The following is a 24,159-nucleotide window of genomic DNA, read 5'->3' on the forward strand; positions in this document are numbered from 1 at the left end:
CACTGTCCTGCATTCCCTTTCCTTTTCCTTTTACAAAACGGTTAGTGAAACACATTCTATGGTTAGCTATCTGTGACTAATTTGTTGTAATTTACTTCTTTTTTTAAATGAAAGTAAATGAAATTTGGCAAATGTAGCCTTTCCTTAGGCTGCATATATATATATATATATATATATATATATATGCAATGTATATGTACAAAGTTAGATATACATATATGTATATATATATATGTATGTTTTAGAAGTGCACAGGTATTCCCGTACATGGGTGGGATTATTCATTGTTTATGACTAAAATAAGGAATATTCTGGAAGAGAGTTAGGATTAAAGATAAATAATGTTTCCTCCTTTATATCCTAGTGGGACTTCTAAGTTGCAAAAGGTTTCATAATTAGGTGGCAATAGTGAATGTCTGTGTGTATAAATGTTACTAGTATTGGGATCCACGAAACCAACTCCACCCATGTTTAAAACATCTCAAAGGGGTGAGCTAACCCACCCCCCATGTTAGGGACACCCATAGCATGGAGAGGTTCTGTGACCAGTGCCCTGAAGTGTATCCCTTTTGGATCAGGAACTTGCACCATTTTCAACAAACCAATTCAATAAACATGAAATTCAAACAACAGCAACCAAAATGGGGGAATAACCTTTTATATCTGAAGCTCCTGACAAACTTACAGCAAATAGGTAGTAGCTAACTGAGCTGAAAGAAGTACTCAATGTTACAACAAATATTTCTGCTAATTATAATACTTCAGTGTGCTGTCCAAATTCTTCAAGTATCTAAAAAATATGTGCTTCGTGGCCAGGTCCCAAATGATATGTTTACTCTAGACCTTAACATGAAAGATCTCAGTGTGCCTAACTGAGACACAAAAGCTCACAACCCACTGATCAATAATTGAGTAGGATGTGTTTCTGGAAATAAAAATAATGAATCCCAGAAGACATTTTAGGGCTAGTTATTGGATCCCCAAACCCTCATTCACTCAGGAAGTAAATACTCAAGAACACTAGGAAATGATGGATACCTTTGTAAAGATTTATGCACACAATATAAATTGTAACCACAATAAAGCCAAATAGAATGGTGGTAGCAATGTTTGCTAAAAGTGTAAATAACAGCAACAATTCTTACAGTTTTACTTTGTACTATAATAGCAATTCTACCCGCATTCTACTACTTCTAGACACTAAACTAATCCTAGAACGGCAGAAAATAGAAAGGCTTATTTGAGTTTCAAAAATGGTTCACATTGGCATACTAGTCTCAACAATGAGGTTTGTGTTCGGCATAATAGCTGCGCTTGATATTCATGTTGTACTAGACCAGCTGTGCTGATAAGCCCAGCAAGCAAAGTCTGAATACCTCCTTGCCCAGTATCATTCAATTAGAGTGGTAGATATATTTCTGCACAGCCTCTCGTTCTCGCCTGGCTTGAAGTTTCATCTTTAGCACCTCACTTCTTGTGCTCAGCTTTTGTAACTTTATTTTGTCATTGTTGAAACTCTCAGAATAAACAAATAGCAAAGAGTGGCAAATGCTCTTTGACATATTTTTATTGTAAAATACTCTGTTATGTTTGGTACCAACAATAAAGTTATCAGCCTTCTAGTAACTTTGAGGAATCAATATCAATTGATATAGAACAGAACAGTCAGCTTTTAGTTAAAATACTGTGAATATAGTCAAGCAAATGTGGGTATCATGTTGTATAGAGAAATAATGTAAACTTAATTTGCATTCTGTATTAATCACACATATTCATTACCACATGTAACTCAAGAAGGGGAATACCTAGAAAAGAAAAATCAAGATACTTCCCTTAGCTCTTAGTTCAGACCCCCACTTCCTTGCGTCCCCAATGCCTCTCCCAATGTTGGTGATGCTGGGTGCTCTTTTCCATGCAGAGAACTCAGCTTGGGACATGATGTCTGTGGCTAGCAAGTCCATAGGCTTGTTACTCTAATGATAGATTTATTTTCTAGCTTCCATTACAGTTATGTTCCCTTAAATGTTTGTAGTAATCATTAAGCACACATGGCCACCCTGCTGCTGCTGGGCTTCTGATAAGATTCAGATCAGAAAGGAGTAAACCTGCAAGGCATCTGCTCAGATACAAAGTCATTGAACCTAGTAACTTGGGTGAGCCTGCAGCTGATGACGTTCAGCCAACTCAAGGGCTTTATAAATGCCAGTAAGTTTACCAGTGCTGGTTTACGAAATGACTGAGCAGTGCATAAATTGAATAATGAAGATCTATGCAGAGTATCATGTGGAATTTAAGGGCCCTACTGTTACACAGTGACTGAGCGTTACAGAGATGACACTGTATGAAACATGAATCTTGAAATATCACAGAACATGCAGATCTAAGTGAAGGATCACAAAACCGCAATCACAGAGAACCTCATACAGATCCAGATCTGGGTAGTGAATTCACAGAACATCACATAGAAAGTCAGGGTCTCTGAGGCATGACTGTCCATACTACGTAGCTAAAAAATAAACTGGTTTAATTTTTTTTTAACATTAAGAGTTAAAGAGATGCACGTAAATGTTTTGTGTCCAGAATGACACAATACCAAACGCAGATTAGAACAAACGCCTGTGCACTATTTTGAGCGAAGGAGATATCAGCATTTCTGTAGGTGAGAGGCTGAGTGAGAGCAAGCAGTGGGGATGGGACAGACCAGCAGCAAGCTCAGTATATCCTAGCATCATGCTGAATTAAGGAGACATCTGTATTTGGGTGAAGTGAGAAGCTGAATGAGCAAGGCAATTGGAACAGAAATGTCATTTGATTCACTCCAATATCCATAAAGAGTAGCCAAGCAGAATGTTTGGCTGAAAACATCAATCCCCTCTAAAAGATTAAAGGAAAATGTAGCCTATAAATAGGCCTTAGTCATATTCCTATGCACACAGTGCTAAACTCACATTACAACTTTGGAAATTCATGAAAGTTGCACGCTGTCCCATAGTGCAGTGCTGAATTAGTTTGTTTTTTTCTGGCTGTCTAAGCAGGATTTCCAAACACAGCTGCCTTTTTAAGGCAGGGTCTCCTTTGCCTCTTGCTGTCAAGCGGCTGTACTCCGTCTGTTAAAAAGGTGATGTCTTGGAGACACATCATTGATGTACATGCTTCTTTGTTGCCTCACCCCTCATTAGAAGAGATTCCCCCATGGTCGCTGGTAGACCATGGCTCATGTGCCTTGTGAAAGGTCCATACCTCCAGAAGAAGCATTTCAAAACTATACCATGCCCAGCCTACCAGCGATAGTACTTTGTGCCATGTCCCTCCTTGCCTTTGGCCGCAATCGTTCCAGCATCTACGCTACATGTGGTTCCCCCACGTTTGGCTCCACCAACGAATGACTGATCCTGGAGCACAAGCTTCATGTGTGTGAGGAGGATGAAGAATACCATTAAGATAAGAAGGTAAAGGATCATCATTCTCAGTATTCTGTTGAAAGAATGACTGAAAGAAGGTGTCATTCTAGAACAACAAAAGCTCCTTTCTACTACAAGATTATCCTCTACATAGTTTCTTCCTCTTCTACTGCTTTATGTGATGACAGGAGTGCCTATGTCTTGAAGGCAGCATATTCTTCTGCTCACAGAGTGTCTGCAAAGTGTCTGCAGTGGATAATGTGAACTTTTCATGAGGACAGCAACTGTGCAACCAAAATGGTCAGCATTGAGGCCTCACCCTCTGTTTAAGACATCTGTAATTTTTTAGATTGCACCCTAATGCCTGACAAATAACAATAATCTCTCTGTTTCCAGGTCTTCTGAAGCCCTGCTTGTTCACCTTTTTGTCACCAGCTGTGATTCAAAATAAATATACATTACTGGACGCGATTCATTTCCTTCTAAGGGACCGCTAGTCTTCTTGGTTGCCTCTGCTGCTCGAAAGGGATATAACTCTACCTCCACCTTGTCAGTCTCTTCAAAAATGTAATCAAATAGATGTACATAGGCCATGAAAAACGACTGTTAAGTGATAGCTAGAGTTATGAGAGTTGTCAGCTTTACAGCACTACTGGGATTATATAATAGACACCTCTGGAATTCTCTGGATCATTTCATTGAGCTTATTCCAAGTCAAACAAGGATGAGTTTGAAGAAAGCACAGTAACCTATGACCACATAATAAGTCCTGCCAGTGATTATGATGATTTATTGGCAAGTCATATATACACGAATTATTAATCAGACACTTCTCATCGTTTTGTCTCATATCACGGTCTTCATAAGTCTAGCGAAAATTAGATGAATATCCTTTGAAGGGACTTGCCTTTTTAGACATCCTTGAGGACATGCATGAGAACAGCTTCTTAAACCTCTTAACTCAGTGATGCTTTATGAACCTAATCAGGGTTCAGTTTAAGAAACATGGGATGAATTAACAGCACCTTCATATTCCTCTTTGAAACAGGCAACAACATCTACTGCAGTGGGAAGACCAACAACAACCTTAGAGACAATATTTTCAAAAACATCGGTCTCAGATGGGTAAAGCTATGCCAAAGCCTTCAAAAACCACGGTTAAGGCTTCACCCTCAAACAGTGACTCTGTTTCTATGCCACCACTGATCAGTAACCAAAGGTCATAGATAAAGCGATCAGCGTGCAACTGTCACAACACCTGGAAGATCACATCCTCCTGGAACCCTCCCAATCCAGACTTTGAGCTAACCACAGCACTGAGACAGCCCTAATCGCAGTCACCAATGACATCAGACCCCTCCTAGACCCCGGAGAAATGGTAGCCCTCATACTCCTGAACTTGTCCGCCACTTCCAACACCATCTCCCATCACACCCGGATCAGTAGACTCCACCACATCTGGATTGAGGGAGATGTCCTCAAATGTATGGCCTCGGACCTCACTGGTAGCACCCAAAGGATCTGTCTCCCACCATTCACCTCTGAGCCCAAGAAAATCATCTGCAGAGTCCCCCAAGGATTGGCCCTCTACCCCACCCTCTTCAACACCTACATGACACCCCCCCGGCAGACACCATCAGATTGCAGGGACTTAACATCATCTCCTACGCTAGATCATCCTCACGCTGTCCCAAGACGCTTCCACCTCCACCTCCACTTCCAAAGCCAACTTCAACAGATGCATGATGAACGTCGCAGACTGGATGAAGGTCAGCTTTCTCAAACTCAACACGGACAACATGGAAGTCCTCATCTTTCAGAGCAACACTTCGCCATGGAATGATGCATGGTGGGCCCCCGACTCAAGAGACCATGATCGCAACCTCAGCATCATTCTGGATAGCAAGCTATTCATGAAGAAACAAGTAAATGCAGTCTCACTGGCTTGCTTTCACACCCTTCATATACTCCGCAAGATCTTCAGGTGGCTCCAAGTCAACACCAGAAGGACCGTCACGCAGGCCCTAATCACCAGCAGACTGGACTATGGAACTACACTCAACGTAGGAAACACTGCACGCTTCATTAAGAAACTCCAGACAGTACAAAACTCAGCTGCAACACTTCTACTTGACCTCCCCAGAAGGGCCCACATCACACGCCATCTCAAGAAACTACACTGACTCCAGATTCAGAAGAGCTGGCCAGTTCAAGATGCTAACCCATCCCTAGAAGGCCTGGCACAATGAAGGACCAATCATACATCAACAAAAGCCTGACCTTCCAACAGCCGTTCCGACACCTTCAATACACGTCTCGCAGGCACCCTCTGGATCCGGTGAATCAACAGCGGAGGGCGCTCCTTCTTGGCAGTTGGCAGCCAAAGCATGGAACAACCTACCCCTGCACCTCAGGACTGCACAATCGCTCCAGTAATTCAGGAATGAGCTAAAGACCTGGATGTTCAAATGATCAAATCACCACACAGCAGCCAATATCTCCAGTGCTTCGAGACCCTCACAAGTGATTTCCTGTACTTTATAAATGTTGATTGATTGATTTGTGAGGAACATTTCTAGCCATTTCCCCATATGGTAAAGGATAACCGTATATTGTCAACAAGGGATAAAAATATCAGATTTCTTCCTTCTTCCTGTATTTCACACAGAATATTGAGTCCTAAACCTCCAGACAAGCTGGTTCTGAATGTGCATTCCCTTGTACAGAAGACCTCAATGACATTGACCACACCACAAACATAAGGGCATCACCTCTTATCTTCTTGTTAAGAAAAAGAATGCAAGCCCTGGATTCTTTCTTCACATTCATGTCAACCCTGCAGCTGTTTTGTGAGTGTGTGGCGCTCATGAGAGCAGCCTTAGGGTGAAATGGCATCATCATTTAATCATATCTGGATGGCTGACACAAAGACATATAGACAGCTTTGAATATTCTTCAGGCTTAGGTCTATGCTTTACTTTACTTTTTTAAACTTTTATTTCGGCCGCCAGGGCCATAAAAGTACAACAGCACACAATAAAGAAAAAAATAAATATTGATATACACCAAGTTCATACAACATAACATAAACATTAAAAAGTGGATAAATAAAACACGTGCATATTACACTTCCTACCATTCGAACATAAAACAATAAGACAGCAAATCGATTACCCAACATTTTCAGGCTTCTCCAAAGAGTATTAGATTTTCACAGTAAGGAGCAACATGGTGCTGAGAAACTTGGCAACAGAAATTACCAGGGTGTCCGTCCTAAGAATGTGTAAAGCAACTACACAGCTATGGATACCTACAAGTCAGCATGCTGAAGCTAACCACTTCCTACTGGGCAGTATATAAGCTGGACAAATAAATAGGATGTGGCGTAGGTCGTTGGGGATATTACAGGCTGTACATACAATTACTCCCCCACTCGACCATTTCCAAGTGAATGATCTTAGCTGCAAGGCACCTATTTGAAACTGAAAATAAAATTTCCTATCTCTAGGTATCAAAACTTGGTCCCAGAATGCCTCACCAAAGGTGCCTCCAGTACAAAAGGGGTCACAATCCAGCTTTGCGTGCCAGCCCTTTAATACCCAAATCCATAAAAAGAGGGATCCGCGGGGTACTATCTGGGAAAGAAGCTTGGTTCCACACAAAATTATTTTCTACTTTAAGAAATTCCAAAATACTAGAGAACACCCACGGTTCCGCACCATATGGGCGGAACTCGGAGCCTTAACCTCATAAATCTGTAGGGCTGGCGAATTGGTTTTATATGTGAAGCAGAATGTTCTTTAGTTAGCACACCCGTAATTTGCTTTAATGTAATTGCCCTTTTTGTGATATCTGATTATCACGTCATGCTATCCGAGATTGTTTTTCCCAGAAGTAAAAAAAAATGCTGTGTCAAGTGAGGTACTTTCTTAGGTATAAACATAACCCTTCAAACAGTTCAGAATCTGCAATATCCAACAACACTGGACAGAGATCTTCCAAAAGTTAATGCTTCGGAAGACAGTCTTGTTTTTGCATCCTTGTGTGAAGATTGTGTTTCGCAGATGCTTTTCCTCCCTAGTAAGCAGGATGGCCTCTTAAATCTTCCTATTACCCAGTGCCAAGCTACACACGTCCTCATCAGGATTTCTACGGGATCAGTGGTCTCAAAGATAGGCTTTTGGAAGAAAAGGATTCAGATGTCCAGCGATGCCATGCTGTCCCTCTCCTAGTAGTACAAGAAACCTAACATACTCAAGGTAGTGTTTTTCGAGAAATCTTCATTGAATCGATTCCGTCCTGGCACATATTTCAGTGGAGTGTTTTGAAGTTCACATGGGGGAGCTCTCAGCTTAAGGGAAGAGGTCCCATGAAAAGAAGCTATATCAGATCAGAGTGATATAGCTAATAGTTTTATACATAGACAAGCAAGCCTTTCTCCATTCATTTAATAGTCTAAATTCTGATAGTACAACCGCAATGCATTATTTCATCAAGTAATGGGATTTCTAGATCCATAATTCTTTTAAGAGATGCACAGATGGTCTTAGCACCGGTGCATAACGAAGGAATACCTCATTGACAGAGGTTTATCTTACAAGCCTTTTCACATGGAAAGCATGCACGTCCAGCACATATCTCACAGAACAGTATCAATGGGGTTCCCCTCGCGTCCAAAGAAAAAGAGGAGTGATGTGGCATCTTTTTCACCCAGGCTTCCAGAGTTTCAATCAATAAGGGATGCTCTAGACATTTGTCTACCACCTTTCCTCTATTTCCAGAACTCCACAAGGTGATCTTCAAATGAGGCAAAGCAGAAGGACAATGATTATAGTTGCTGTGGATTGACCAAGATTGTAGTGGTATCTGTATCTACTTCATCTGTCCTTCCAACCACAGAGCAAGCATCCTTGCAGGCTGGAGCATACTAACAGGATGTCAGGCAGAATATCCAATTCCAGCCCACGCTGGCTGAGAGTGACCCACTGACTCCTGAATATCTGCAGTATGGCTACCTGGATCTTCCAGACAACTGCATCAACATCTTCAGGAGGTTAATCAGTCTTCCACTTTTGTTATTCATACACCCCTGAAGTTGAAATGTTTCTGCATCCACCGTGTCCAGAATCACATGGATCCGAGACCATGCCAGGAGCAAACATTACAGCCTTGTGTCCTTTATTTGTTTTAAATCAACCCATTATTTTTCTTCTACTAAAGTACATGTGGTTGCCATCACTGAAAAGCCCATCGTTTTACATTTCCGTTATTACAACTTTTCTTGAAGGCCTTAAAAAGTGTTTCCCCGTTACAAGACCACCTCCTCTCTGGGAACTAAACATTGCCAGCCTCATCTCTTTATCTGTTTCATGTATTGTCTTCCAGCTTCTTCTTTTCATCCTATGCAACATCTCTCTTTCTACCCTTGAGCACTCTTTACCTCTCTTTACCTCTCTTTCCTCCTCTTTACCTGATCTCTGTTTTTCCTCAAGTCTCTCTATCCCGCTACATCTTGCTGTCTATATCTCTACATTTTTCCTATTTTTCTATAGCTCACTCTAAAATCTGGCCAATTTCTCTACCTACATTGTCCTCTTTCTATTTATATCTATCTGTTCTTCTGGCTACCTCATCTTTCTCTATTTACTTTAGGTCTCTTGCTGCTTTTCATCTCTATCTCTTCTATCTTTATCTGTTCCCTCTACGTCACACTGTCGCTATACTGTTCCCTTTATTTCTCTGTTCTTCTCCTGTATCCTGACCCTTTACCAATTCTCTTTCTCAGCAGGGTCACAGAACAACACAAATGGGTTTTACCCTGCAAAGTACTGTCGGAAAGGGCCTTGTTAGCAATAGAAGAAAATGAAAAAGTCACAATTATGCCTTCAAGTTTCAAGAAGCGTGGATCTTGGGAATTGCAAGTGCAGTGGGTTGGACACGGGGATTTCACTAATCTTTTTCTCAGATCCCACTTATTTCCAAATGGATCAACAAGTTCATGTTCAGCAGTGCAAAGATGGTTGTCACTGCTGCAGGTTGTCCTCATCAGTGGTGAAACACCTCTTCAGATGTCCCTTTTGCCACATAAGACACTGCACTGAAGATGATGTTGGCTCTGTTTTTATGAATTATCCATCCCATCCTTCCATAGCTGAACCTCACTGCCTAAGAACATTTCAAGAAGAGACTGTACTACCTTATGTTCTTCATAATCATTTATTATACCTGAATATAATGTTCCCATTTTTGACAGTTAAGGTTGCCGGTTGGAGATAAGTAGAAACATTTGCTTAACTTAATTTTAAGGACTTCAAGACAGATCCTTTGGTGGGTCATTCCACTCTTCGTCACTTATTTGCCTGCAAGGTTCATTTCTGTGGCCCTGAACACGCTTTTAATTTTGGGCTAGCTTTCTGCGCTTTTCTACCTGTTGTAACTGGGTATCTTCTTTTACTCTTAATAGTAAGTGTAGTGAAGATCTTCATTGCCCAGAAGTAAAAAGGAACAAATCCAGTAGACTGAACTGTAATGGGTTTATTGTAGCATAAATCCAGGGAAAGGAAACTCAATCGACAACAGCCAGGGTCCAAGCTCCAACCCACAGCTGCTCTAGTAGTATGGAATGACCAGTCCATTCCACTCTACTGAAACAGCAAAAGAATTGGGGGAGAAGGAACACACCAATATATAGATAATAAATAAATGAACATAAAATACATAAAGGAAACACTAGTAAAGAAATCCAATATACACAATACCACACTACCCCCCCTCCAGAAATAAAGAAAACTTACAATAGTGTTAACATGAAAAGTATTACTCAGTCTTGACTTTAACAACTCTGTTCAAATCCAAATATGTCCATCATCAACTTTGGCAGCACCTTTGAACACTTTAATAACTTTGAAGATTTTACAATAATGTAAATGTCCACTGCTGATTCTACCTGGCAATTTTATTTTAACAGAATCTCCCACTGTAACCACAACTTCTTTCACAGATTTACGAATATCATAAGTACATTTTCTCTTCTCCAGTACAAGTTTCTCTTTGGCTAAAGTAATATTATTAAGATCCTCACAATCCATCATATCTTTAACATACTCTCTAACCCATGCTGGACTAATTTTTGTGTGAGGTACGTTCTTCCTAAACAACTCAAAAGGTGATTGACCAGTACTGGAATGTGGAGTGTACCTATATCTTTCAAGCTTTGTTCTTACTGCATCCATCCAACCACACCCCATTTGCTTCGGTAATTGAATGGCTTCTTTTAATGTCCTATTGAAATGCTCAACCATACCATTAGATTCTGGATGGTACAATGAACATTTGTTATGCACAATAGCCCTTGACACCAAAAAATCACACATCAATTTGGATGTAAATTGAACACCATTGTCCGTTAAAATACACTTGGGATTACCTTCTCTGGCAAACACATCCGTAAGAAACTTAATTATCGACCTCGACGTAACATCTGAAGTAATGAAAACCTGTTTAACCGAAAATTTTAAATCCTGGAGACCAACAATCCACTTGCAAATACAAGTAGAAATACAATCCAATCCCTTTTTATCAAAGATTTCCTGTAATGGCTTATGATCAGACTGCACAACAAAACGTGACCCCCAAATAAATTGTTTAAACTTCTTAATCGCCCAATAAATGGCTAATGCCTCCTTTTCAATGGTGGAATACCTGGATTCAGCCCCTCTGAGCTCTTGAAGCAAACGTAACTTCATCATTCATCTGCTTAAGTACACAACCCAAACCTTTATCTGAGGCATCTGTGATAATACAGCATGGCAACCCTGGTTGAAAACTGCTGAGACACTGAGCAGAAGATAAAGCATCTTTCAAATCAACAAATTCCCTTCTACACTCATTAGACCAAACAAACTCTGCTCCCTTCTTGAGTAACCCTCTAATGCAGCAAGATCTACTAGCAAAATTAGGAACATATCTAGAATAAAATTCAGCCATGCCTAAGAATGCTTGATTATCTTCTTTTTTTTTTTTTTCTGGATCAGTTAAATTAACTATCGCTTTGACAAAATCCTCCTTCGGCTTCACACCTTCAGCAGTGATGACATGCCCAAGATATGAAATCTCTGGACAAGAAAATTTGCATTTATCTCCTTTTAATGTAATGCCCTTGAGACAGAATGTTTGTAAGACTTCTCAGATCTTCGACATGTGTCGCTCAAGAGATTCCGTGAAAATAAGGACATCATCCTGAAAGAAGTTGACACCATCTAAGTCACCAAAAATCTTGTTCATAAGTCTCTGAAAAACAAAAGCTGCAGAACATAACCCAAAAGGCATTGTATTAAATTTAAAAACAACAAAAGGAGTGATGAAGGATGTAAACAATTTTGATTGTTCACACAATTGAACCTGGTGATATGCAGAGTTCAGGTCTAGAGTAGTAAAATATTTTGCATCTCCCAAGGAGCTAACCATCTTGCTTATATTTGCCAGCAAAAATGTATCTTCAATGACAGATTTGTTGAGATGTCTGAGGTCAACACATAACCTAATGTCCCCAGACTTCTTCGTGGCAACCACAATTGGGGCAATCCATTGTGCTGCCTCAACCTCCTCAATTATGCCTTCAGATTGTAACCTTTGAAGTTCTAACTTCACCTTGTCTTGTAAGCTGAAAGGGATACTTCTAATTCTACAGGCTGTGAACCATCCTTCAAAGAAATGCGGTGTTTGTAACCAGCTATACATCCTACTTTGGATGCAAATACATCAGGAAATTCATTCATGAGTTCCACACCAACATCATAAATTTTCTGTACTTGCACTTGTTGAACAGAATAAGGTTTCAAAATAATACCCAGCATTTTTTGATGAGGCCAACTTAAAATGGTATCAACAACAATGGGAACATAAACCTTGCCAAACATTTTGTTTCCTTTAAATGTAATAGTAGCATCAAAGTACCCCCTCAATTCTATTGGTTTACTACCATAACTATACGGAGTAACATCTGGGTCTTGAAGAGAAACTTAGAAAATATTTTGCAAAATCATGGTCTGACACAAGGGAAAGTTTTGCACCAGAATCCATCATCCTAGAAATGGAGATACCATTTACATCAACAGAATCCAATGGATATTCACAATGCACACTGGGAACACAGTTAACCTCATTCACAATTTGAAGAATAAAATCACGATCTTCATCACATTCAATTTCATGAATGTTGATCTTAGACTTTGCTAACGATTTGCAACACTTGGCAAAGTGACCCTTTTTCCCACATTCATTACAGACCACATTATGAGCGGGACAATCTTTGCTATTAGCAAGGTGAGTAGACGGTCCGCATCCAAAACATAGTAATTTTGTTTTATTGTTTACTTGACTTTTAATTTTAGACTTCACATCTAGAGTTTGAACATCAACCTGTGTATTTTTTTTACTTCTTCAAATCTTCTATGCATGACATAGAATGTTCCACTTGTTTTGCAACTGTTAGTACTTCATTTAAAGTAGGATCATTTTTTTACCACAGAGCTTCTCTAAACTTATCACTTTTACATTCAAGCATAAATTGATATTGAATACTCTCATCCACCTTCTCACCAAAATTGCCCAAAGACGCAAGTTTACGTAAAGCTGTGTCAAAATCCTCAATAGATTCTTCATCATTCTGTTTACGTTTGCCAAAATAATACCTCTGCAGAATGATATACATTTTAGGTAGGAAATGTCTATCCAACCTAAGTAAAGTTGTAACAAATTCATTTAATGAAGTGTCTCCTTCAGCACCATCAGGAGAGGGTATAGCAGGTAAAGTTTCCAAAATTTCTTGACCTTCAGCCCCCAGGCAGCATTGTAGAACTGAAGTTTTCCTTTCAGCAGATAAATTGCTAGAACACGAATATATGTAAAAAAAAAAAAAACTTTATTCCATTTGGGCCATGGTATGGGAGGGTCTCCAGGAAGAGATGAAAGAAACCGAGGTGGCGTAATGTTCTGCATGTGTTTTAAATACACAACACAAAAAGCAAAGTTCTTTAGAACTGGAAAAAATGAAAATTGCAGATAAAACAAGGTCTGTGCAATAATAATTCAAAAACTCGGAGGAATTAATGTGAAAAAACTGTAGAACTTGAAGAATATCGTAGAAAAGACAGAAAACACTCCAAGTAACGTGTTTCAAACGAAAACACTGAACGCAGAACCAAACACAGCACAACATTGAATTAAAAGAAGTTCCGCGTCAGCAAGCACACCGGGGTTGCAGTTTAAAAAGGTGATTAAATGTCAGGCAGGCGGCAGAAGATGTTACTAGGAAACGTAGACGCCAGAAGGAGAAAACCACACGGCTAGTCTGTAGAATCCGAAAGACGGCAGCAGCCATCGGCAGTGATTGTCCACACTGCAGCTTAACAATGGTATCTGGAAGACTGCGTCAGCCGTTGCTAAAAAAACAACAGCTGAAGTGCGCTCGGAACGGCTCGGAACGCACATAATCAAAAATCAACTGGGTGCGAGGAAAAACAGACGCCACAGTAGAGAGAAAAATTTTTGAAAAGGAAATAAAAAAACTGAAAGACGATTAAAAACTACAGTAACTTAATATAAACTACGAGCGGATCCAAAGACTCATGAATAAAGCGGCGTATTCTTGGATTGTGTTTGGAGTTTCCTGCAGGCAGAAATGAAGGCGAAGGTTCAATGCACTGATCGTCGCCAAAGTGTAGTGATGATCTTCACTGCCCAGAAGGAAAAAGGAACTAAGCCAGTAGACTGAAACTGTAATGGGTTTATTGTAGCAGAAATCCAGGGAAAGGAAACTCCATCCTTAACAGCCAATGTCCAAGCTCCAGCCCACAGCTGCTCTAGTAGTATGGAATGACCAGTCCATTCCATTCTACTGAAACAGCAAAAGAATGGGGGGAGAAGGAACATACCAATATATACATAATAAATAAATGAACATAAAATATATAAAGGAAACACGAATAAAGAAATCCAATACACACAATACCACAGTAAGTCCCAATGACTACCCCTCTTTTTTAGGCCACAGATTGTGAAAGGGGTTCTGTTTAGTTATAGTTTTCCCTTGTAGGGTCTAATTCTGTCATTTGTAGTTTTTATGTTGTCACTGAATTTCATGTTTTAAAAAAACCAAGAAACATTTTATTGATTTTACAACACATGAGCAAGAAAGTGCGCCAAGCAGTATCAAACATACAATGTCATGGTCTCCACACAGTCCCTTGTAGGTCTGTTGCAGCTACACAACACACCGACCTCTCAGGTCATATAGAACAGAACACCTATGCACATCCCGCTTATTCATTGGGTCTTGTAGGTGGTGTCCCCACCCCGCGTTGTCGACCTCTTCTGAAGTGTCCAGGGCCCTCTAGCACACAGCTCTAGTTGTATCCCTCTAAAATGCGCCCGGTCCTTCCAGTTCTTAAAATGGTCTTGGGGGCAGTCCCTGGACAGGTATATTGGATGTTCCAGTCCCATACAGTGATCCATGCATGTGGCCCATGCCTCTACTGGTGGTGCCTTAGCCGCCTTCCAGGCCCTGGCAGTGCCCTTCTTGGCTACCACCAGTCCCAATCAGAGGAGCGCCTTCTGGTATTGTGTGCCCCCCAAGTTAACCATAATATGAAGAAGTATGAGTTTAATGTAGACAGGCTTTGGTTAGGTAGATACAATGGAGGATCTTTCATGGTATTAAGTGGAACTGTGATGCTATGACCGCCTCCCTTGGGGTCCCCACTGCTTCCCTCCAATACTCAAAGGGCTCCTGATTCCTCTCCCATGCCCTCTTCACCCCCTCCAGCGGGTCCGTGAGATTGTGGAGCAACATTTTATATATTTCAGTAGCTTGTGATCGTTGAGATTTGTAAGGGGAATATTAGCCTCCATCAGGGAGGACTCCTGAATGTCCTCCACCGCCCATAGAGTCGGAAGAAGGGCATGGAGAAGCTCCAAATATCTGAAGAATTGAGTACGATGCACATTGTATTCCTTTTGCAGTTTTGCAGGCCCTGAAAAGACTTCAGTGTCCCCGCATGGAGCACTTCTCCCAGCCTGGAAATACCTATGAAATCCTACACAGTAAATACCTAGAGTGCCACCACCTGTGGGAGTCGACCACCCTGCAACAACGGAGTCTCAAGACTGAGACGGTCCACCCATCATGTTCTCATGGCTATATTCCAGATCTCGAGCACCACTTATGTGGGCAGCGGGCGCACTGCAGGGAACCTTTCCCATACAACAAGTAGGGAAGGTTCTGTTCTCCCTGTATCTGACCCTCCGCTGGATACGCTTGGTCACGAAAACCACCAAATCACCACTCGTTCACAAAGAGAAGGTGGGGTGCTCAGTAATAAAGGATTATGTCTGGGGTGGCAATGCCTCCATTGAACGTTGGTTGGCAGCATTTCCCCCAGGAAATGCGAGGCACACCTCCCTCCCAGAGTAGCGATCTAAGCAATGCATTGACCTTACTGAAGATTGTTTTAGCAATTGGGTATGGGTGATTCTGTAAGTCGTACACGAAACGCAGCAGGGAAACCATCTTAAAAACTGCGGAATGATTCAGCAGGGACAAGGGTAGGGTAGACCAGAGCTTGATGTTTTGTCTAACAACTGGAGGACCTTTGGACATAGAGAGCAATTCTATCCCCAACCTCTGTCGACCATTGGAAGCCCTGATTTATAGCATCAACCCTCACCCAGGCAGCCAACGTTTTGATCACTAATGTGAAAAGCAAGGGTTATAACTGGCAACCCTGATGGGTGCCCGCACCACTGGAGACCACTCCAACACCGCGCCTCCTACCGGCACCCGGGCCAGCAGGCCTATCTACAAAAGGCATACATTAAAGAGAACATTTGGGCCAAATCCTACTTGGGAGAGGAGGGCAAACGTGAACGCAGAGTCCACTGAGCCAGATGCCTTCCGACAATTGAAGGACAACAGCGCCCTGTGGCCTCATTAGACTTTACTCAAAGCAATCTCATTGTGGGCTCTCTGGATATTATGCAGAGTCACCTGGTGGGGCATAAACTCAGATTGTTGTGGGTGTACCAGATGGGATATGACCCTCAGCAAGCATGTGGCTAACATTTTGGCCCATATTTTCTCCTCCGCGTTGATGAGCGATATAGGTCTAACGTCTTCAGTGTGTACCCTGCCCAGTTTTGGCAATGCTGCAATCTCTGCAGTCTGGAGATCGGGTGGGGGGTAATTCTCAGGTCTCTAAGACCTTGCAGAAAGTCTACAGTAGAAGGAAGCCCATCTGCGGCCACACCAGGCACCAGAATTAGTCTGGGAAGCTATTTGAACCCAGCGCCCTGCCTGCCTGGAGCTGAGCAAGAGCCATATGCAGCTCCTCCCCTGTGACATCTGCCTACAGGGACTCACTTTTTCCAGGGTCAATTGTGGCATCGGTAAGTCCGACACTAATAGGGGTAATTCCTCGCAGGGGCTCTTAGGGTCTTCGCTATACAGCGAGCTGTAACAGTTGGTGAACGCTTCTGCAATGGGTTTACTCCCTGTCACCTGTGAACTGTCCTCCACCAGCAGGTAGGCCACCAGGGCTCTCACCTTTCATGGAGCACACAACTAGTGTAGCGTTTTGTTGGCTTGTCCCCCCCAATGATAAATTCTACAGTGGGGTGGCACATGCTTCTCTTTCCTCTTGAGTGAGTTCTTGTCTAAGCAGCGTTTGAGTGTACAGTGAGTCTGGCAGGAGAGACTCACGTTGGGTAATCAAGTGTTGGCTTTCTAAGTCCAGTAAATGGTCTTCTAGATCTGTTACTGTCCGCATGGCCCCATCTCACTAGCCCTTGGAGTAGCTAAGTAGGCATCCCCTCCCCATTTCTGAGCTTTCCACAGGGTACGGCTAGATGTCACTGAACACCCATTGTCCTCTTTGAACTGCTGGAAAGCCTGTTTGCAAAGTTCTCTACATTTTTCCTCCCAGCGATACCAGCGAACTAGACCCGATCTCAACCCCCTACTCCTGTTGCCCCATGTCAACTCCATTGTCATCTGATCTGAGAGACCTCGAGCCATTATATGTAAACCTCGGACACCGTGGCTCACCTGGGTGGGCATGAAAAAATAATCTAAATGAGAAAAAGAGCGATGCATTCCCAAGTGAAAGGTGTATCCCCTCTCCCTGGGATGATGGACCTTCCACATAATGGTCAAACTCCAATTTCACGCAAAGGTCAAAAGCAAAAAAGTCCTGAGCTTTGTAGCTGCCACCCGAGAGAAGCAATCCAGCTCTAGGTGGCCCACCCCTTTAAAGTCCGCCCCATCACCCAAGGTGCCTTTGGCGATTCTCTAATAAGATTCCCAAGCTTGTCCAAGAAGGCAGAGGTAACAGGGGGCAGGTAATAGACACTAATCAGGGAGAGGTAGCTTCCTCATAAGGTTCCTGTCATTGCCACATACCAGCCCGAATTGTCGTGCCACACTCTAGAGGCCACAAAGAGAATGCAGCTCCGAACCAGAATCGCTGTGCCTCTCGAGCCTCTCTGGAAGCCAGAGTGGTATACCTGGCCGTAGCCTCTGCGGACCAGAAGAGGAGACGCCGTGAGCATTACTGTGCCTGCTTTGGCTTACAAAGCTACCTTAGTCACTGCTCCTATTTTCATTTTATGTAACATCCCATTAACATTCCACCAAAGGAACTTTAGCGTATTCATGGGTGCGTGACCTTGCTCAGAGACCAATAAACTTGTGTTGTGTGTCATGTCCCTGGTGCGACTGTGTATCATATCAGAGTACTATATGGGACCCACGTGTGCATGCGGTCCTTGATCACACCTGAAAAGAAATGCAAACAGCAACATTTCCCCACTACCCCCCCACCCTCAACACCTTCCCCATACTTTGTGAACTGAAAGTACCTGTCATAGTGCAACTAGGGATCAAATTTCTGTCACCCATTTTGCCCAAATCCCAACCCAACCCAACCAAAACCACCCCAACCAAAAGAACCACTGGATGCATAAGCCAACCAGCAGGGTAAGCCCAGGCAGTATAGTTTATATGAGCATCGCTTGTTAGCAGGACCAACCCAGCCAATTACGGAGCTACCAATGCATCCTCTGGCGGGTCATCTGAGCTGGATGCAGTTGGTTGTCCCTCCATTGACAGGTGCGATTTCTAGTCCAAGGTCACCTGGCCAAATCCAGCGAGCGGGCCCTCCTGTCTCTATGCCCAGGGCGCTTCCTCAGGACTGTGCTCCATTCCCTTGCCAGGTCTCTGGCCATCTCCCCAGCACCATTGTTCTGTCCCCCCAGGGGTTAGAGGATCCACCTGATGTTGTGGCATCCTCTCCTCCAACTATTCGTAGATCACCTCTAGAGTGTCAAAAAAAGATGGCTTTCCCTTGGAACATGACCTACAGTCAAGCTAGAAGGAGCAGCATATAGTTGATCCCCCATTGCCCTCAGTTTTTGTTTAGCCCCTTTTAAGGAGCGGCGTTGTAGCGCCCTCAAAGTGTTGTCTTGGAATACCATCACCAGACTGGATTGATAAGTTGGTTGGCCCATTTTGCATGCAGCCCTTAGCACAGCATCTCTGTCCGCATAATTAAAGACCCGCACAATGAACGGTCATGTTGGGGCGCCCAATGGGGTCGGGCCAGCAGGGCCCTGTGGGCCTGTTTCAATGTAAAGCAATTCAAAACATCCTCCTTCGGGACCTAGCTAAATAACCAGTCCCACATGAATTTTGAAGGGGTGGAACCTTATGTCCCCTCCAGGATGTCCACCACGTGCAGGTTTTTACTACGGGACCCCTCCTTCGTGTCCTCGGGCCAAGCCTCCAACTATTTAATGCTTTTTAATACTGTGCACACTATTTGGTAGTAGTGTTTTTGGTCAGCTGTGCTGCTTGGCTTATATTTTGGTGAATTATGAAAAATCTGGAAATGTTGTCTTCTTGGGCATGTTATATAACTATTTTGTTTTGAATAGTACACAATCATTTTTTAGAAAAAACATTTGTTCAGGGTTTCCACACATTTGTGAACATACTCTACATTGTATGAATTAACAGACAAGTGAAGTTGTGAAGTGAAGTGTAAATAAGTAACATTTCCTTCTGAACTAAAGGAATAGGGCAACCACAGTGTGAGAAGTTGTAGATGCAATATGCTTTTTCAACTGAGGGAGATCAGTGCCTAAGACCAAGGTAGTTTTCTTGTCTAAAGAAATATCAAAGCATTTCTTGTGCTTGTTTTCCGTTTTTATTTTATATTGTGTGTGTGTATATATATATATATATATATATATATATATATATATATATATATATATATATATATATATATATATACACACTTCAGTAACAGAATTATTTGATGTATTGGTTGGATGTGATGCTACTCGATGTGTTCCATCCAACAGGTAGGTCTAGATCTAGATCATAATTAACATGAAAGCACTGTTCCAATGTTTTCACTCTTGGACATTTTCAGAAACGTGCAGGGAAGAAACGGTCAGGAACATCTATTCCTGCATTTTGTTCCCCATTTCTCATGGGCTATCTAGCTAGACATGGCCATGTATTCTCACATTCCAGAAGCACTTAAACTCACAGTATTGGTACTTCTTGGTGTGGAAATACCAATACAGCATTCCCACAGCACACATAAGGGGCCATTGTCTGCAACTGGTCTACAGAAATTTCTAGGAGCTAATTAAGGGAGGTTAAATGACTCTCCAATTATGTCCAATTCTGGCTTCTGAGATACACTCAAAAGGTGTGCAGCTCGGTTTTCCTTTTGGTAAATGAAGGAGTGTATAGTATTCCTCCTAATTATATACCACGGCCATTAGTTATTTGAATGTCTTTGGACAGATGGTCTTGTTTGGAAATTTGTAGTCAGGCTTTTAAGGGATGCCATGTTCACCAAGCAACCTCGATCAATTGTGCAAGACTTCAGAGGTAATCCTAATTTGACTCCAACCCATGGCTTATATGTCCAGTTTTAGGATGATCAGGTTTCTTCCAGTGGAGCACCATCCTTGCTCCTTTGGTCTGTGCTTACTGTAGCGTGTCATTGAAACTTTTGATTATGACTGAACAGGCCACATAACAAAAGTCCAAAGACCATGACCAGTGTACTGGCCAGTTCAATTTGATGATTTATATTGAGCAGTATTATGACTTTATCGAGCAGGCATAGATGGAAGGTAATCATTTCAGTCTTTTGATTTTCTTGAAGGATGCAGATAGGTGAGCATCAAAAGAGTTTTTATGATTCTCTAGTGTTGTTTATTTCAAAGATTTAAATGCTTGAATCATCCCTGCCTTTGAGCTGGGAGTCTCACTTTAATATGTAGTAACCAGTGTAATGCTGAGTTGAGATTTGAGAAGCTCAAAATAATCACTTTGTTAACCTTTTCACACCATTGAACAAGAATTAAACTTCAGCCAAATCGGAGACAGACAACATCTCTTACCTCAGTGGTCAACATTGCTTACATTTCATACCACATGTCATGTGAAGAGTCTCCTTGAGCTGTACTCAGCTTTGTTTCTCAAAAAGAGCATTTTCTTCAATCTGAACTTTAATTTGACTGCTACTTCTATCAGCAAATATATACATCTCACCTTTTGGTGTTTTTCGTGGAGGAAAACATGCTAGATTCTCCTGAAAGGGTCTCTTTAGACCTTGTGGTTCCCGTAGCAAACTAAGGCCACACTCTGAAGATCCTCACAAGGTCTGCATCGACTGTCTTCATTCTACACATAAGACCAAAGACTGTAAAATCTGTTGCACCTTCAGCAAAAACTCTGAAGGATAGGGTAGACAGATTATTTTAATGTCTACGGAAAACCAAAGCCAATGAAATCTCATCCTCTGGGGTCAAAAACCTCCAAAATGTCTCACAGACGAATAGATTCTCATGAACACTCATAATCGTTCTTCAGAAGTGGGCCTACTGGAGAACCTATAGGAAAATGCATAAGGGGTCTGAGGTGACAACTCCTGGTCATCATAGCTCTGCTTCAGACATACTGGAAGGTCCTAAAACCTCTGGATGAGAAAGGCCAAAGTCTGAACCATCCACCCCATCTCTGAATTTACGGTCCCTTGACTACCCCAAATCCAAGAGAAAGTCGCCGTCTACAGGTCCTTGATTGACAAGGTCATCCATGAACAAATTGTTAATGAAACATGCTGGAGATATACAGGTAATGACAGCTGTGTCTACCAGACGACATTGACAACCACTACATCAGCCACATCGTCAATGGGGAGCCCGCCATTGGGGATTAAGTCAACTCTAAAAATGTTGAAGGTCACATTTCAACTAAAGAAAACAGTCAACAACAGTCGACGAATCCAGCCAAGGTCATCTTAATATCTGACAAAGGTATCCCTATACCCCTTTTTCCAGGGCACGCATCACCTAAAAAGGCTTTGCCATTACCACCACAGCGTTTGCAGAAGACAGAGGGGGTCATTACGACCCTGGCGGCCGGCGGTATGTTGGCGGTAACACCGCCAACAGGCTGGCGGTGTTCCGCCAGCAATTATGACCGTGGCAGAATTGCCACGGCAATACCGCCGGCCCCTCCACTTTCCCGCCAGGATTCCACCTGACAGTCATAATCCCCAGGGCAGCGGTGCCAGCACCGCTGCCCTGGGGAATTATGAGTCCCCGACCGCCGGCCTGTCCATGGCGGTACACACCGCCATGGAAAGGCCGGCGGTAAGGGGACTTGGGGTGCCCCTGGGGGCCCCTGCACTGCCCATGCACTTGGCATGGGCAGTGCAGGGGCCCCCAGGCATAGCCCCGTCGTGCATTTCACTGCCCGAATTTCGGGCAGTGAAATGCGCAACGGGTGCTACTGCACCCGCTGCACATCAGCATTGCCGCCGGCTCTATTACGAGCCGGCTGCAATGTTGAGGTTACATTTCCGCTGGGCCAGCGGACGGTAACACTGTTACCGTCCGCTGGCCCAGCGGAAATGTCATAATAGGGAGACAGAAATACCGCCGGCAATGGCGGTATTCTGTCTCCTGCGGCCCCGGCGGTCTTTTGAAAAGACCGCCGAGGTCGTAATGACCCCCAGAGTTTTTTAAGAAAGAGGGTACCTTGGTCATACTTACAGTTCCACTCAACTAGATGTCATGTGTCAGGATGACGAATATCTCAATAGAGAATATGTTCTACCCATACAATCTGATTTTCATCCACGAAAGCTCAAACCAAGAGCTGTGGAAACATTTAAGGAATTATACGCTTATGAGCACTTTGAGGTGGGCTGCCAGTGCGAAAATGACTTCTCCTTCTTGTGCCTCTTCCTTGAGTGCGCAGAGGCCCTCGAGTAGGACAAAGAGGACTTGGGGCTCCTGGAGCATCCCCGCGACCTTCACCTTGACTGGAACCGTGACCTCCGGAGAGTTGCGCCTGCTGATGTCGACTGCCCGGCCGCTAGGAGCTTCAGGGTGCCACTCCCTCAAAGCGTTCGGAGCCATGGCCTGGCAGTCGGAGCCAACTTCGAATCATGTTTGCTCTCGAAACACCAAAGGCATACTAGATGGGGATCCGTCACTGACATGGCACGATGGCAGGCACCACACGGCTTGAACAGTGTCTTCCTCGCTGACATCCTCGCACAGACGAAAAAGCTTTGACAAAAAGTAAACAAAAAGCCCTGTTAAACAAAGGAGTAGCTGTATCCTGGATCTGTGCTTAACTGACGCAGAAGCAAAAGAACTGAAATACGCGCACCTGGGTGGTGCCCTTATAGGTAACCGTGACATTATAGATGGCTCTGCTGATGCCACGTGAAGCTGAACGGAGTCAACCAACAGCATGCAGGGGCATTGCTCAGCAAAAAGTTCCGGATTCCAAGTTGACGCCTGGAAATTCTAAGGTAAGGAATCTGCAGCTAGATGGAGTCTCTACCAGATAATGGGTTCCCAAAGGTAAGTAACTTGTTCATACGTACATAAAAGACCATGATGAGCTCCAGAGCAGGTGGTATTTCAAGATTAGGAGGGGAATTGGAAGCAGTTATCAAGGAAAACTCCAAATGAAGACTCAGTGAGACATTTTCTGAAACCAAGTTATGGCCCAGAAATAAGATGTTTACATGCATGCAATTTAAATTCTCCATAATACACAAATTATTTCATTAGCTCATGTGCCTGAATCATTTCTTAATGTTGATGGGAAAATAATTTAAGCATCTGAATCTGTGATTCTGTGATGTGTAATTTGAGGAATTAACTTTTTTTCTATCAGTCAGACTCCGTTCCCTGCTTGACCTTACACACGCATGATACCAGATCAGTGCCACTGCTGCTGAGCCTCAGATACTGATTTACATCACATGATGTCAGATTATGGGAGAATACTAGTGTTAAGCGATATGAGTAAGAGGTATGGAGAGATGCTAAGAGTAGAATGAAAGAAAACAATGTTCAGCTTTGTGAACCCAACCTTGCTGTAAATTTTATACTAATTAATATTGGCCAGCAAGGCAACAGAAGGCCCATCATATGAGGGATCATTGCAAGAAGGTAACATTTGGTAAAGCTGATTTATTTAAGATGGTCAGCAATTGCTATGCAAGAATATGAGATAGTACTGGTAGCATTACTCTGCTGCCTCCCACTTGAGAAACCACTTTTAAGGAAAGAGATTTAGACAAGCACTACTGAGGGAATGATCGGAATTAGCACTAGGAGTGAAAAATAAAGTACCTTAGAAGGGGTCTCCTGA

The 24,159-nt window shown here is 42.7% G+C and overlaps 1 protein-coding gene across 2 annotated transcripts in view; it reads left to right on the forward strand.

The window, feature by feature from the left end:
- Nucleotides 1-24,159, forward strand: part of LRRIQ1 (leucine rich repeats and IQ motif containing 1) — a 1,566,481-nt gene that overhangs the window by 218,959 nt on the left and 1,323,363 nt on the right. The gene's annotated exons all lie outside the window — the stretch shown is intronic.

Source organism: Pleurodeles waltl, chromosome 4_1 (assembly GCF_031143425.1).
Source record: "Pleurodeles waltl isolate 20211129_DDA chromosome 4_1, aPleWal1.hap1.20221129, whole genome shotgun sequence".
Taxonomy (NCBI): domain Eukaryota; kingdom Metazoa; phylum Chordata; class Amphibia; order Caudata; family Salamandridae; genus Pleurodeles; species Pleurodeles waltl.